The sequence below is a fragment of the Globicephala melas genome, chromosome 7 (assembly GCF_963455315.2).
Source record: "Globicephala melas chromosome 7, mGloMel1.2, whole genome shotgun sequence".
Lineage (NCBI taxonomy): Eukaryota > Metazoa > Chordata > Mammalia > Artiodactyla > Delphinidae > Globicephala > Globicephala melas.
Genome location: NC_083320.1, coordinates 73,017,111 through 73,031,363, shown reverse-complemented (window position 1 = coordinate 73,031,363; position 14,253 = coordinate 73,017,111). Strand labels below are relative to the sequence as shown.

Sequence of the window (14,253 nt, the reverse complement as noted above, 5' to 3'; positions counted from 1 at the left end):
GTAGTTTTCTTTTCTTGTGATGTCTTTGTCTTGCTTTGATACCAGGGAACACTGTACTCAAAAAATGAATTAGAAACTGTTCCCTCTTATTATTTGTAAAAGTTTATGAAGAATTGGTGTTAATTCTTCTTTAAATGTTTGGTAGAATTCACCAGTGAGGGCATACAGTCCTGGGCTTTTCTTTGCTGGAACTTTTTTGATTACTAACCTAAGCTATTTATTTGTTATATATCTTTTCAGATTTTTCTATTTGTTTGTTAATCAACTTTGGTAGTTTCTGTTTCTAGGAATTTATCCATTTCATCTAGGTTATCTTCTTTGTTGACTTAGTCATCTCAGGCTGCCATAAAAAATAACCTAGACTGAGTAGCTTAAACAGTAGAAATATATTTTTCACAGTTCTGGAGGTTGGGAGGTCCAAGACCAAGATGCCAGCCAATTTGATCTGGTTCCTGGTGAAAGCTCTCTTCCTGGTTTACGGACAACCACATTTTCACTATGTCCTCACATGGCCTTTCCTTGCATGTACCAGGGCTGGGAGTGGGGGAGGAGTAGAAGGGAGGGTAGAAGGGAGGGAAGGAGGGAGGGAAGGAGGAAGGGAGAGAGCTTTCTCTTCTCCTAAAGCCACTAGTCTCATCATGAGAGCCCCACCCTCATGACTTAGTCTATCCCTAATTACTTCCCAAAGGCCCTATCTCCAAACACCATCACACTGGGTGTTAGGACTTCAATATATGAATTTTGAGGAATACAAACATTCAGTCCATAACACCTTATAATCTTTCTGTGTATGTGAGGTTGGCAGTAATAGCCCCTCTTTTATTGCTGATTTTAGTAAGTTTAGTCTTCTCTCTTTTTTTGCTTAATTAGGCCAGCTAAAGATTTGTCAATTTTGTGATCATTTCAATGAACCAACTTCTGGTTTTGTTGACTTTATTGTTTTTCTATTCTTTACCCCACTTATTTTCACTGCAACCTATATTATTTTCTTCTTCCTGCTTGCTTTAGATTTAGTTTGCTCTTGTTTTTCACGTTCCTTAAGGTGGCGTGTTAGGTTAGTGATTTGCAGTCTTTCTTCTTTTTAAATATAGGCAAATACAGCTATAAGTTTCCCTCTAGGCACTATTTGCATTGCATCCCATAATATTTGGTATGTTGTGTTTTCATTTTCATTCATCTCAAAGTATTTTCTAGTTTCCTTTGTTTTTTCCTTTTTGACCCTCTGATTATTTATGATTGGGTTTAATTTCCGCATATTTGTGAATGTGCCAAATTTCCTTGTTATTAATTCCTAATTTCATTTCACTGTGGTTGGAGAGCACATACTTCATGTGATTTCAATCTTTTAAAATTTATTTACACTTGTTTCATGGCCTAACATATAGTCTATCCTGGTAAATGTTCCACGTGTGTACTTGAGAAGAATGTGTATTCTGTAGTTGTTGAATGGAGTGTTCTATAGGTCTCTGTTAATAGAATTATAATGTTGTTCAAGTCTTCTATTGATGATTTTCTGTCTAGGTGTTCTACCCATTATTGAAAGTGAGATGTAGAAATCTCCAACTGTTATTATTGAATTGCCCATTTTCCCCTTCAATTCTGTTAGTTTTTGATTCCTGAGTTTGGGGTTGTCAGGTGTAAATATGTTTATAATTGTTTTATCTTCTTGATGGATTAACTCTGTTATTATCATATGTTCTTTTTAGTCTGTAGTAATAACTTTTGTCCTAAAGTCTACTTTGTCTGATATTAGTATAGCCGTTCTAGGTCTTTCAGTTATTGTTCACCTAGTATGTCATTTCCCGTACTTCAACTTCTTTGTGTCTCTGAATCTAAAGTGTGCCTCTTATAGGCAGTATATAGTTGGATTTTGTATTTTTAACCCATTCTGCTAATCTCTGCATTTCAATTCAATCCCTTCTCATTTAATGAAATTACTGATAAAGTCATGTTTATATTTGCTATTTTCTATTTGTTTTCTATATGCCTTATGTGTTTTGGGGGGGTTCCAGCCTCTATTGTTGACTACTTTTGTGTTAAAGGGATATTTTCTATTTTATTCCCCTTATTGATTCTCTTACTATATTTTCTGAGTTATTTCCTTAGAAGTTGCTATAAGGATTACAATTAATAATTTATAAGAATCTAGTTCAGATTAATACCAATTTAATTACAATTGTATACAAAAACTTTGCTCTTACATGGCTTTATCTTCTCTCTCCCTTCATTTGTGCTGTTATTGTCATGCAAATTACACCTTTATAGATTGTGTGTCCAACAACAAAGAAAAAAATAAAGAATGCTTTAGAAATCTGTCATTCTTGCACAGGGGCCATGCTAGTCTCGTCTGTATTGTTCCAATTTCAGTATATATGCTGTCAAATTGAGCACAACAGGATGGAATATTGCCATTAAAAACTACTCTGGGGGCTTCCCTGGTGGCGCAGTGGTTGAGAGTCTGCCTGGCGATGCAAGGGACACAGGTTCATGCCCTGGTCCGGGAAGAGCCCACGTGCCGCGGAGCGGCTGGGCCCATGAGCCATGGCCGCTGAGCCTGCGCATCCGGAGCCTGTGCTCCGCAACGGGAGAGGCCACAACAGTGAGAGGCCCGCGTATGGCAAAAAAACCCAAAAAGACAAAAAAAAACTACTCTGGTTTCAGTGTAGAAAATTAATTAAAGAGGAGGCCAATCTGATGTGAGAAGGCTGGATAAAAGATGCTGAAATATATCAGGTAAAAGATGATAGTGGTCTGAACTAGAGTTCAGTACTACAGTACTGGAGAAGAGATGCAGGCAACTTAACAAATTTGAAAGATATTAAAGAGATAATATTAACTACCTTTCGTGACTCGATATAGGGTTGAGCAAAAGAAAGGAGTCAAAAATGATTAATTCTCTGCATTATGTAACTGAGGGAATTATGGTGCTATTCACAGAGAGAGATTACACTGAAATTGAAGCTTTGGGTGAAAATATGATGAGCTCAATTTTGGACATTTTGTATTTATGATTATTATAAGATACTTAAATGGAAATAGGAAATGTTCAGTGAAGATGGGATACCTAGGTTGGAACTTAAGTGAGCAGTAGGAGCTATGAGTAAAGACTCGAGAATAATTAATATGTATACAGTAATGGAAGTCTTGAGAGTTTATTAGAATGTCCAATAAGATAAATAGAAAAATATAAAGTGATAACGGAAGAGGACCAAGGATGGAATCCTAAGAAATAATATTTTGAGTGTGAGGAAAAGAAGAGGATTCTTCACAAGAAGGTGAGAGTAGCTCCAGAGGTACCAAGAAAACCAGAAGAGTGTGCTGTCATGGAAGCTGAAAGAACGAAATATTGCAGTAATTGAGATGCCACATAAAATAAAAACCGTATTATTTTCACTGAAATTAGGAATAAGGAAGACCATTAATACCAGTTATATATTAAGGTTGGCTGCAAATTCTTTCCTATTCCTCCCACAAGAGGTGAAATCTATTTCCCTCCCCTTGACTCTGGACTGAATTGTGTTTGCATTGACCAGTAAAATGGGGCAGAAGTGAGATCTTTAACTTCTCAGACTGGGCAGCTTCTACTTTCACAGGCTTGAAACACTCCCCCTAAAAACCCAGCGTTCATGCTGTGGGAACCCCACATATGGAGGTGCCATGAGGAGAAGGACTCATGCTCCCGGCCAAGTGCCAACACCACCCACCAGCCCTGTGAATGAGCCACAGTAGAGGTCCTAGTCCAGTCAAGCCTCCAGATGACCACAGCTCGAGACAACACACTGCAGGACAGAATTATCCACTTGTGCCTAGTCAGTCTGCAGAGTCATGAAAAACGATAAACGATGGCTGCTGTTTTTTTTTTTTTGAACAAATAGAAAATTTTCATTTTCAGTCACAAAGCCACAACAGACAAAAATGATACAGACAACAAGTGCTACGGTCATTCAAAGAAGGCATAGAATAGATACAACAAGGATCTCCTCTATGGCACAGGGAACTATACTCAATATTTTGTAATAACTTATAAGGGAAAAGAATCTGAAAAAGGAATCACTGTGCTGTACACCTGAAAGTAACACGACATTGTAAATCAACTATACTTCAATTAAAAAACAAACAAACAAACAACAAAAAAAAACCCAAAGAGGTCATAGAAGTTCTTATGAGATTCCGTAAGAGAAGCCAAATGAGGACGGGAGAGATGGCTTTTGAACCAATTCAGAGGAGACGTCACAGAGAAACTAGTTTCCATTAAGATTGCAACGCAGGGATATTACAGATGAAGGTAATCACATAAACTTACTATACTGGAACTTGCAGAGGTCATGAGTGTTGTTCAAGATCCCAAAGCAAGTGCACTGTGGAATCAGAATTTTAAGTGAGGCCTAATGAACTAAAAACAAACAATAAAACAAGCCCTTCCTGTGATATCACGTTGCCTTTGAAGTCATTTTTTTGGTGGGTTGGTAGAAACTGGTCCCAGTGTTTCTTGCAGGAATGACTAGTTCTGTCCTGCCGCGGCCCCCCACTCCCGAGTTGATCCTCAAAGTTTCCATTAGAATGGACTTGCTAAAATGCAGACACACAAGTATTCATGACGCCTGTGTCCAATCATTTCTCCTGCCATTGCCTACTTCACTTCTGGATTATATGAACAATTCACTGTCTTCAATTATGCTTTTCCCTCCTCCAAGAATTCCTTTCTCCCTATGGGGCACCTGGGAAACCCACTTCATTTTTCAAAACTCAATTTACATATTATGTCTTTTGTGCAGTCTTCCTTTTTAGTGTTGTGATCCTTTTTGCTACCCCTGCACTTCTGCATGCCTGACTGTTGCACTTGCAATACTGTATTGTAATTGTATTTTTTACATATCTCTGTCTTCTCCTGGGCAACATTGCTTGGGGCCAGGGACTACCTTTTTTCATCTACTGATGTTGCCTTAGCATGTTACTTGTTGTGAAGTAGTTAGTTATAAAAATGAGATTTGAGTAAATTAAAAATTGTTATGTACATATTACTTATTATCACTTTACAGATACAACAGGAAAACATATTAATATTGGTGCTGAAAGTTCACTTCTAGTAAATGGTGGTGGTACTTGACTCCACTTATAATATCTTTCCCACTATTTTATATCTTTCTACCTGATATCTCTTCTTTATTTCCATCTATGTTTCTTTATTAGTAAACCAAGAAAAACAGGTACGAGGGTAGGGCTAGGCCATACTTGGCTGGAATAGTAAAGGAATTGTGTGGGTTTTTGGTGGGAAGATCCTGAAACATACACGTCTGCATCTTCCCTTTGAGGCATGTGGAGGGGTTTGCTTCTAAAGAGTTTTTTGTTTGTTTGTTTTTGTTTACCGTTTTTTGAAGTTTTATTTTAGTACTCTCCATTTTTCATCTTTCCTTCTCTCTTTTTCTTCTCACTCCATCCCTCTCTGCCTGCCTCCCTCCATTCCTTCTTTCCATTCATCATCCATCTGCTGAGCATCTACTGAGTGCTTGGAACTAGTACCCATACTGGGAATGCAGTGATGAACAGGACAAATAATATCTGTGCTCTTAAGGAGTTGCTATTCCCGTGTGGGGCTGGTAGTCATAGACAATGAAAGAAAAATAAAGAAGAATGTATCAGGTGGCTAGCAACTGTTGTGATCAGAGTGAAATAAATAAAATGATAGGCTGTGACTTTGTAGTAGAATTCTTATGGCCACCATGTAAGTTGGTATTCTCCTCATTTTATATTTGAATAAACAAAAACATAGAGAACTTAAGAAACCCATTCATTGTTACTTAAGGAATCTAGGATTACCAGTTCAGGTCTGTTTGACTTTGTAACTCATTTTTGCTCTTAACTACTGTGCTATACTATCTGTCATATGTTTACAGAGCAATTTTTTCTTAAATTTTAAAAAGTAGACCTCAGGTGGCTGCTGTTTTAAATGACTACGTTTTTGGTCTGTCTGTTACTCAGTTGATAACCTATTTTATGACCATCCTGTAACATCCGTAAGAGATGATGTCCTGTTGGAGCGCTGCAGGTGTCAACTGCCGTGGGTTGAAGAGTGACTTGAAGGGTAGGAACTGGAGACAACTAAGTTGATTGTGAAAGAAAGAAGCTAGTTAGAGTGTTATATGTAAGAGAGTCAATATTTGATAGAGGTGTTATGTTAGTTTTTTTACTATGAACAATTCAAATGGTATTTAAGAATGTGCTAGTATAAGCAGAAAACATTGACGATACAGAAGAGTGATGGAGGGAAGTTCCTGAAGAGGTGGGAGAAAATGCTATTCAGGCTCCCCCAGAAAGGGTCTGATTGGTCTCATTAGGTGTGATCCAGCAAAGAGGTCCTGATGGGTGGACTCTCATATCCTGACTCCTTGGCAGTTACCCTATGGTTAGCTGCTTTTGGCTCAGGCACTAATCATTTTTCTAAATAATTATGGCTAGGGTCTTAGGTTGTATTAGTTAGGATTTGGGAAGCTGGTGCTACAGGTAACAGAAGATATGTTTCAAAGAGGCTGAAACATAAATCTGAAGTTTGAGGGGTGGTTAATTCAGAGCTCCATAGCATCATCAAGATCCCAGGTTCTTTGCATCATTCTACTCTGTCACCCTCAGACTTCTGTCTTACTCTCTTAGGTTGGCTCCTGTAATTGTCTCAAGATCAGTGCTGCAGTCCAAGGGGTCATATTCAAAAGGTCATGTCAAGGGACAGAAATGGGAGGTTTCTACTTGCATGTCCCTTTCCCAGAAGTCCCACAGCAGACGTCTCTAATGGTTAGAATCTCATCATAAGCTCAGTCAATAGCAAGGGTGATTTTAGGTAGGTTGTTTAAACTTTCTGAGCTTCAGTTTTCTCATCTGTAAAATGGGTAGCATAGTACCTACCTCAAGATTATAATAAGGAATAAAAGAGAATATTCTATTAAGTGTATAGCACAGTGCTTGACTCACAGAGCCTCTTTTCATCTACTCTATCCTCCACACTGTGTCTAGAGTTCATTTTCTAAGAAGCAAACTTGAGGTTCTTCTCCCATTTTTAAATGGGAGACCACAATCGGCCTAAAATAAACTTGATTCATCTTCTGGTGCTGGGGACTACTTTCCTGAAAGCACTCAGAAGAGAGAAAAGATACTTAGATGTCTGTTATAACGGAAAAAGCATGCATGGGAAACTTACAGTATCTACTACCTAGGACCAGCCATGTGTAAGAAACTGATCTGGTTGCTTTGACTCTGGGGATGTGAGGATTCCTGTGTGCTGGGCAGGAACCACAGTGTCAGAGTGTCCTGTCTCAGGTAAAGGGGAATCCAGTGCCCAGGGTGGGAATCCAGGCATAGATAGAGTACAGGTGCTGATGTCTGTGTTTGGGTGGTAAAGTGGGTGAACATTCAGAGTGATTTACTCTTTTTTTTTTTTTTTTGAAGTATGCGGGCCTCTCACTGCTGTGGCCTCTCCCATTGCAGAGCACAGGCTCCAGACGCACAGGCCCAGCGTCCATGGCCCACGGGCCCAGCCGCTCCGCGGCATGTGGGATCTTCCCGGACCGGGGCACGAACCCGTGTCCCCTGCATCGGCAGGCGGACTCTCAACCACTGCGCCACCAGGGAAGCCCCAGAGTGATTTACTCTTATCCCAACTATATCCCTCATAGAATGGCCCTGGGCTCCACCACAGCCCTGAGTCTGAGCCAGAATAATAAATCATAAAGTTCCTTGAGCTCCAAAAGAGAGTGCTAACATGAACACTAAATAGTATTTGTGTTATCATGTTACTCAGTAAAAAAATATATACCATGCATTATTTTCAAATGCAGTATGCTTTCTCCAGAAACAATTATATTTCCTATCTAGACTCTCTTTTTGCTTATCTCAATAGACACAGTGCCATCTACTGAAAATAAAGCACCAATAACCATGGTACCCCCAGGGATTCCCAGGAGAGCCTCCCTCTCGGTGGGCTCCCTGTCTCACCCACCTCCCAGATGGACTGGAGGGAGTAGGCGGAATCCACAGGCTGTTCTCCTGTCACAAACTGTAATGCATCTGTTCCCTGGTGCTTTCCGTGAGCAGCAAGAGTAAGACGGTCCTGTAGCGACCTAAGGAGCTTGGCCAGAGATTTTAAATGTCTGTGAAAGCCCTTTTAGGCTATCCTTTTGCCTTCAACGGGGTATACACTTCTACTATCCTACATAGGCAAGGCACGTTTTTATATTAAAACGTAAAAGGATTATTGACATGTCTTCCTTTAGGCAATTATGATGTTTCTTTCCATGTAATAGTGTAGCGATGTATTAAATTTCTTTTACCTTTCTGTGAGATTTTTAGTAGGTAGAAGAGCTAAGAGATGAATAACAGAATCCTGGAACATTATCAAGACTGCTATGTCTTTGGGACTTGTGGATAACGTAGGTTGCTAATGAAGTTCATGTATGCCAAATTCCACAGTCTAGTTAAGTGTGTCCTCTCCAGGTCACAGTGTCTCTTGGTTTCGTAAATGGAGAAACAAGAGGAAGATTGTTGCTGACATTTAGTCACCACAGTCAGCAATAAAACAGAAAACTGAAGCTCTTTAAAATACACAGCCTCCTGCAGGATGTGCTCAACTCCTGCCCTCTCCACCTCTCATTTTACCATTCTTCCTCCCGAGGAATCTTGGCTCCGCCTGGCGGGTAGCCCTTCAGGGACCATTTATAATTTAAAGCTCTGGTTTGAATTGATGGTGATCTGGCTTTTGGTAGTCAGGCCTGGCTTCCCTTCCATTTGCCTCTCCAAATCTGGCCCCATTTTCTCTAGCGCATTTGCTGCTCATTCTTTCTGCTTTCTTTTTATTAGATTTTCCAAAGCAAAATTTCCCACAGTTAAGTTTGTGGTCTGGTAATTTATCATGAATATTCTTGAAATTGCCTCATTAAAAGGGGCATTTGAAGCTGAAACCTAGGCATCTGTTACCACGGTAACCAACAACAACTATTTAGAACCGCCTGCTTAAACCAGAGAGGTAAGGGTCGCTGTTGGCAGGAGAATATTGAAGGCAGGCAACAAGAGACTATTGGGGGGAGTAAAAGGCCCACAGAGCCTGATGTGGAATTCCCAACCTTGAGTTGGAGAGCCTTCCATGTTGGTGCCATGCTCCTGAATTCTCTGCATGTTCTTGAGCCAGTCATTCACCTGTCTGTGCCTCAAGTTATCAATTTAAAAAATGGGCGAAACATTCCCCATGTCACCGGGGTATATGAATATCAGTGAGGTGATAAAAGTGAAACCTTTTTGTACACAGGGTGCTGCACCCACGCAGGCTAAAATCCGTGCTCTGAGTCTACAGCTGCTCTCTGGAACCCCTTCTGGTTGCCATCAGTCAACCTTCTCTCTCAAAGAAAAGACAATTCCTTCAATAGAGAGTAGTGTCAAACTAACCTCATTGATTGCCTTTCCGAGCCAGGATTCTCTCGGAGTTCCATTATCCACTGGGCCTGTAAAAGTGAACACTGGCAGTTAGGCATGTCTTGAAGTGCTACAAAGATGGTTATAAAAAAAAAAAAGTGTATTTGATAAATAATGAAGGTTACAAGAAGTGCAAATTACCTTCCTTCACCTTCTTTTCTTTGCCTTTCCAGCTGCAATTTTGGATAGAATGTTAAAGAGGTAATCATGAGTGGCAAGTTTTTTATTAAAAAAAAAAAGAAATGTCAAGTCAGGCAATGTATATGGGAAAGGCAGGAAAAGATATATACACACATAAGTGTGTATATACGTGGCAGTACTTTGTATGGGTCAAACTACATATTTTGTTAGTACTGCTTTCCTGGTAGAAATATGATGCATTGAATCAATAGGATTAAACAAACATGACGAGAGAAAAACACATCTTGGTGAGCAAAGCATGAAGGGATATAGACGTGATAAAGAAGAAAATACTGCATAGCATTGACATTCTTAAGACCACAAGAGAGCGGGGTGAACTGGGGTGGAGTCTTGGTGGGAATTCTTATGGAACACAATAACCAGGATCGTATGGAGGAGGGGTTGAGTTATAGATATAAGTGGATGCATTAAATCTGCCAGATCTACAAATTCTTGGGCACTGCACTCTTTTGTCATTTTTCTTATTAGCACAACTGCCATCAGCATAAATAACTGAAGTGTTAGTGAATTTTTGATGACTCATTCATGTACCTGCATGAAGGGACTAGGTAGGCAGAGCTCATTCCTCAGGAGGTCATAAGTAGGCAGTCTGCTACCTCAAATGTTCTAAATTCCTTTCTTGTCACCAAGTGGGTAGGGAATCAAACCTTCCCAGAGATAGGCAGGGTGTGGAGGAGTTCCCAGAATGTTGAAAATAGTCGGATGTTGGAATCAGAATGGGTTCACCATCAAAGAAATGTCTTGCGTGTGTTTTGAGGAAGGATAGACAACATAATTCCTCACAAAATTGCTAGTTTTGTGGTTGCTAATGAGAAATCTCCAAATACCTTTTACTGTTTACCTTTCAGACCCTGTAAATCATGAGATGTAGTTTCAGTTCGTAGTGTAAGACCTATACAGTAACATGGTTATTGCTGTTAGCTGTAAATACAGTTCTTTGTTATGGTTGCAGCTTGCTCTTCCTAAAATAAAATTCAGCATTTGCTGAATTTAAGTTTAGCTTGGCTTACTTTTCTGCCAAATAGAATATAAGTATACTGGATATAATACTGTGTTAGCTTTCTTTTCAACCTAAAATTTGAATGTTCTTATCGTTTATTATGAAACTTACACGCAAAAACAAAATGGGAAATTTTAAGAGCATAATCTTCGGCATTAGATAGACCTAGTTCAGATCTTGACTACGCCACTTACTTGATCGGTATTCCTCACTTATCTGTAAAAAAACTGGATGAGAAAAATGCTTATCTCATATGGTAGTTATGAGACTAAAAGGAGCTCATAGATGTAGATTGTATTGGGGTATTTGCATAGCATTTATAAATACCCATTCTCCTCACCCAAGTCCTGAACCAATTAAGAAATAGGCAAAGAGTAAGGCAGACAGCAGACAATATCATCAATAACGCTGACACTGGAGAGTATAGGCTTCCTGACCTGGAACACCAGAAATAGATTTACCACCTGGTCACAGTCCTAGGCAATAGGTCTCCCACCGGGCAAAGGTTTTTGCTACTAAGCTTACAGTTTCCCTGAGATCAATTGGGAGCACATGCTCCCTGTGGGGGGATTTGCTACAGAGAAAGGAAGAGGCTAGATTATAAATACCCAGTTTCTTCCAAGCTCACCAATGAGATAAATCACTCTTCCCAGGGAAGGTAAGTGAGGAGGTGGACGTATCCAGGAGGGTTACAGCTCATGGAGCTCCCTCTCATGGGAGACAACATCAGCAGCGGACAATGAGTCTTCCTTCCAGCAGAATGTTTAGCACAGCGCCTGGCACAAAGAAACATTTATTATATGTGCCAGAAAACAAATTGAGATATATTAAAAATTTTAAGAGTTTATTTGAGCAAGAATCGGTTTGAATTGGGCAGCATCCAATCTAGCAGACAGAAAGGAGCTCCAAGGAGCTATATACCAAATGAAAGATTTTTATAGGCAGAAAGGAGCAGGCTTTTTTTTACTAGGCAAAAAAGTAGGCTGGTTATTGCAAAGGTATTTTCCTTTAGGGGATGAAAGGAGTCTATCGGGCAGATTACCTAACTAGTGATGATCAGGAGATTCCTGATTGACTGGTTTAAGAGTCCATTTCTGGGAAACTGGAAACTGTAATTAACTCTCGGTTTGGTGACCTGGGACTTAGCATAAGTGACCCCATTTTGGGCTTGCTGTCTTGTTAACATATGTCACCTATGTTTATTATAATTACTGACCCTTAAGGAAAAGTGAAAATGCTCACAAATTATATTTTGGACCTTGATACACGTGTGAGAGTGGTAGGTAGCAAGTCTAGAAAAGTGGATGAAACCCGAACAGCGAAGGTGTTCATTGTCTATAATATGCATTTCCATTTTGTTTCGTAGACAAGGGGTAACTAAAAATAGTTTTTAGTTTTAAGTCGGGGAGAGACCCTCAAGGTTACATTTTAGAACTCTAACTGTAGTATGTAGGACAAACAAAGACAGAGTGTCCACAAGCCAGGCACTATGCTATACACTTAGTATAATGTTCTCTCTTAATCACCACAATACTCTTGAGAATGATACATAATCATTATTCCTATTTTACAGAGGAGAAAACTGAAGCTTTAAAAGTTTAAATAACTTACTCAAGACACTCAGCTTGTAAATGAAAAACCTAGAATTTGATGTCATGTCTACCTGACTCTAAGCCTCAGGACTGGCTTCATGGGCATGTGACCTGTGCATTCATACCGGGCTCTGGGCTTGGTATAGTGCTCTGCTGTCACCATCTTAAAATTCTTAGTAATTTTAGAACAAGAGGTCCCACATTTTTATTTTACACTGGGTTTCATAAATTAGGTAACCAGTCCTGCCAAGACTTCTTTCATTACCCCAGTCACCACTTTCACCAAATCTGGAGGATTCTGCACAAATAAAACTCTCCTTTTAATCAAAGAACTACGGGAAATCAACTACTGTATGTGAAATATAAATATGTGGACAATTATATATGGATGCTTTTGCGTTTCTACATACAAATAGCTACAATTCAGAGCCAAATCTCCATCACCAGACAATCCTTGCTCAGATTTTCTTTGGTTCCTGGGACCTCCCCAGTGCTGTAAGTGGGAGCCAAGCCAAGAAGTGGTGAGGAAAGGGTATGAGGTTTAGTGGGGGGTAAATACATTCATGTCTAAACACATGTGTCTGGTCGTGTTCCAAGACCAAGAACAAATTAATTTAGGATTATCTTTCTGATGCTTTCCATATTTCAGCTCCCATCAGTTGGCACAAATAATTAAGGGATGATGGAACACACATTGGCACAGTTTCATAACTTTTTTGAGGCTACAGGCCACTGAAAGGCAGGCAGCTATTATAGAAGATGGGGGAGGGTATTTTGGAAGAACATGCTATGTGAGCAGTACTGCACTGGTGCCTTGTTTTTAATCAGCTTCTTTAATCATGAATTCATAATACTCTGAGGTAGGTGGCTACTCTGAATCTTTTTAACAAAAATTTTTTTTTTCATTCCAGAAAAATTTTTAAACACAAAAACTCTAGAAAAATTATTCTAAGACCTTCCTGAGCATTAATAATTTTAAAAAACCTTTAACAGTTTTCTTGGGCATTTCCTTTCTTTCTTTCTTCCTTCCTTCCTTCCTCCCTCCCTTCCTCCCTTTCTTTCTTTCCTATGAAGACCATTGTAAAAAAAAAACTTATTTTCTTAGGCTAAAGTGAAATATCCTATTCAAAGGACATGCATACTTTTAAGGCCCTTGATATATTTGCTAAACTGCCTTACAGATTGGTTTTACCAATATATAATCCCAGTTCAGTGTGAGAATGCCTGTTTGCATGAATCTTTTTTTAAAGTTTGTATCTAAATCTATTTAGTTTTTAACTGCTTGTCAAACCGAGGTGCACCTTGTGAACCTTGGGTGAGCAGGAGATGCCTGACCATAGCACCACACCCATTATGTCCACACGATTGTGGAGGCAATAATTCTCTCTCCTTTGAAGAGAAGAGCTTTCCTTCGTGGCTTGCCATAGCTTTGGCTATACCTTTATTTACCATAGCTCTGGTTAAGAGACATGACTACTCCCTGAACATACTTTTTAAAAATATCTAGGTTCAAATTTTCTCTGAGCCTTTCTTTTCTTGCTAAATGATTTTATGATTAATTTATTCACTCACCTATTGCCCACAGAACTCGTTTACTCTTTACCAAATAAATGAATGGTTTCCAATATGAAGTCAGAGTTAGTCACATTGTTGCCTAAGTTTGAACCCCTAAAAATGACTTGTAAATAAGAAATAGATCCTAAAGAAAATAATTCTTTCAATTAATTCTAAACCTTTGAAAGCCATTTTTATGGTTTAGTGGTGTTCTTTGAGGATTTGCATGGCTATCAAATCCTTCTCGAGCTTTCTAGAATTCAAAATAGAAGAAGCAGCCTGAAAATCAATGTTTTGGATAAGTTCAGCTAGTACTCATAGGGGTTCACTTTTCCAAGTCCTAGATTTGCTTTGCTGGAGGCCATACTGATCAGGGCCCATATCAATGAGAAGTTTAATAAGGAATTATTATAATGAAGCCCTTTCTGGCCAGAAAGTGACTAAGTAAATTTA

At 39.2% G+C, this 14,253-nt stretch overlaps 1 protein-coding gene and 1 non-coding gene across 2 annotated transcripts in view; both read right to left on the bottom strand.

The window, feature by feature from the left end:
* The window catches only part of CCDC148 (coiled-coil domain containing 148), a 480,287-nt gene that overhangs the window by 36,264 nt on the left and 429,770 nt on the right, over positions 1–14,253 (bottom strand). Inside the window, exon 19 of the mRNA XM_060302422.1 lies at positions 9,427–9,482. The gene's annotated coding sequence lies outside the window, so the exon portion shown is untranslated. The remainder of the gene's footprint in view (positions 1–9,426; positions 9,483–14,253) is intronic.
* Positions 2,289–2,391, bottom strand: LOC115851124 (U6 spliceosomal RNA). The gene has a single exon (XR_004038624.1). It is a non-coding gene; the product is annotated as a U6 spliceosomal RNA (small nuclear RNA).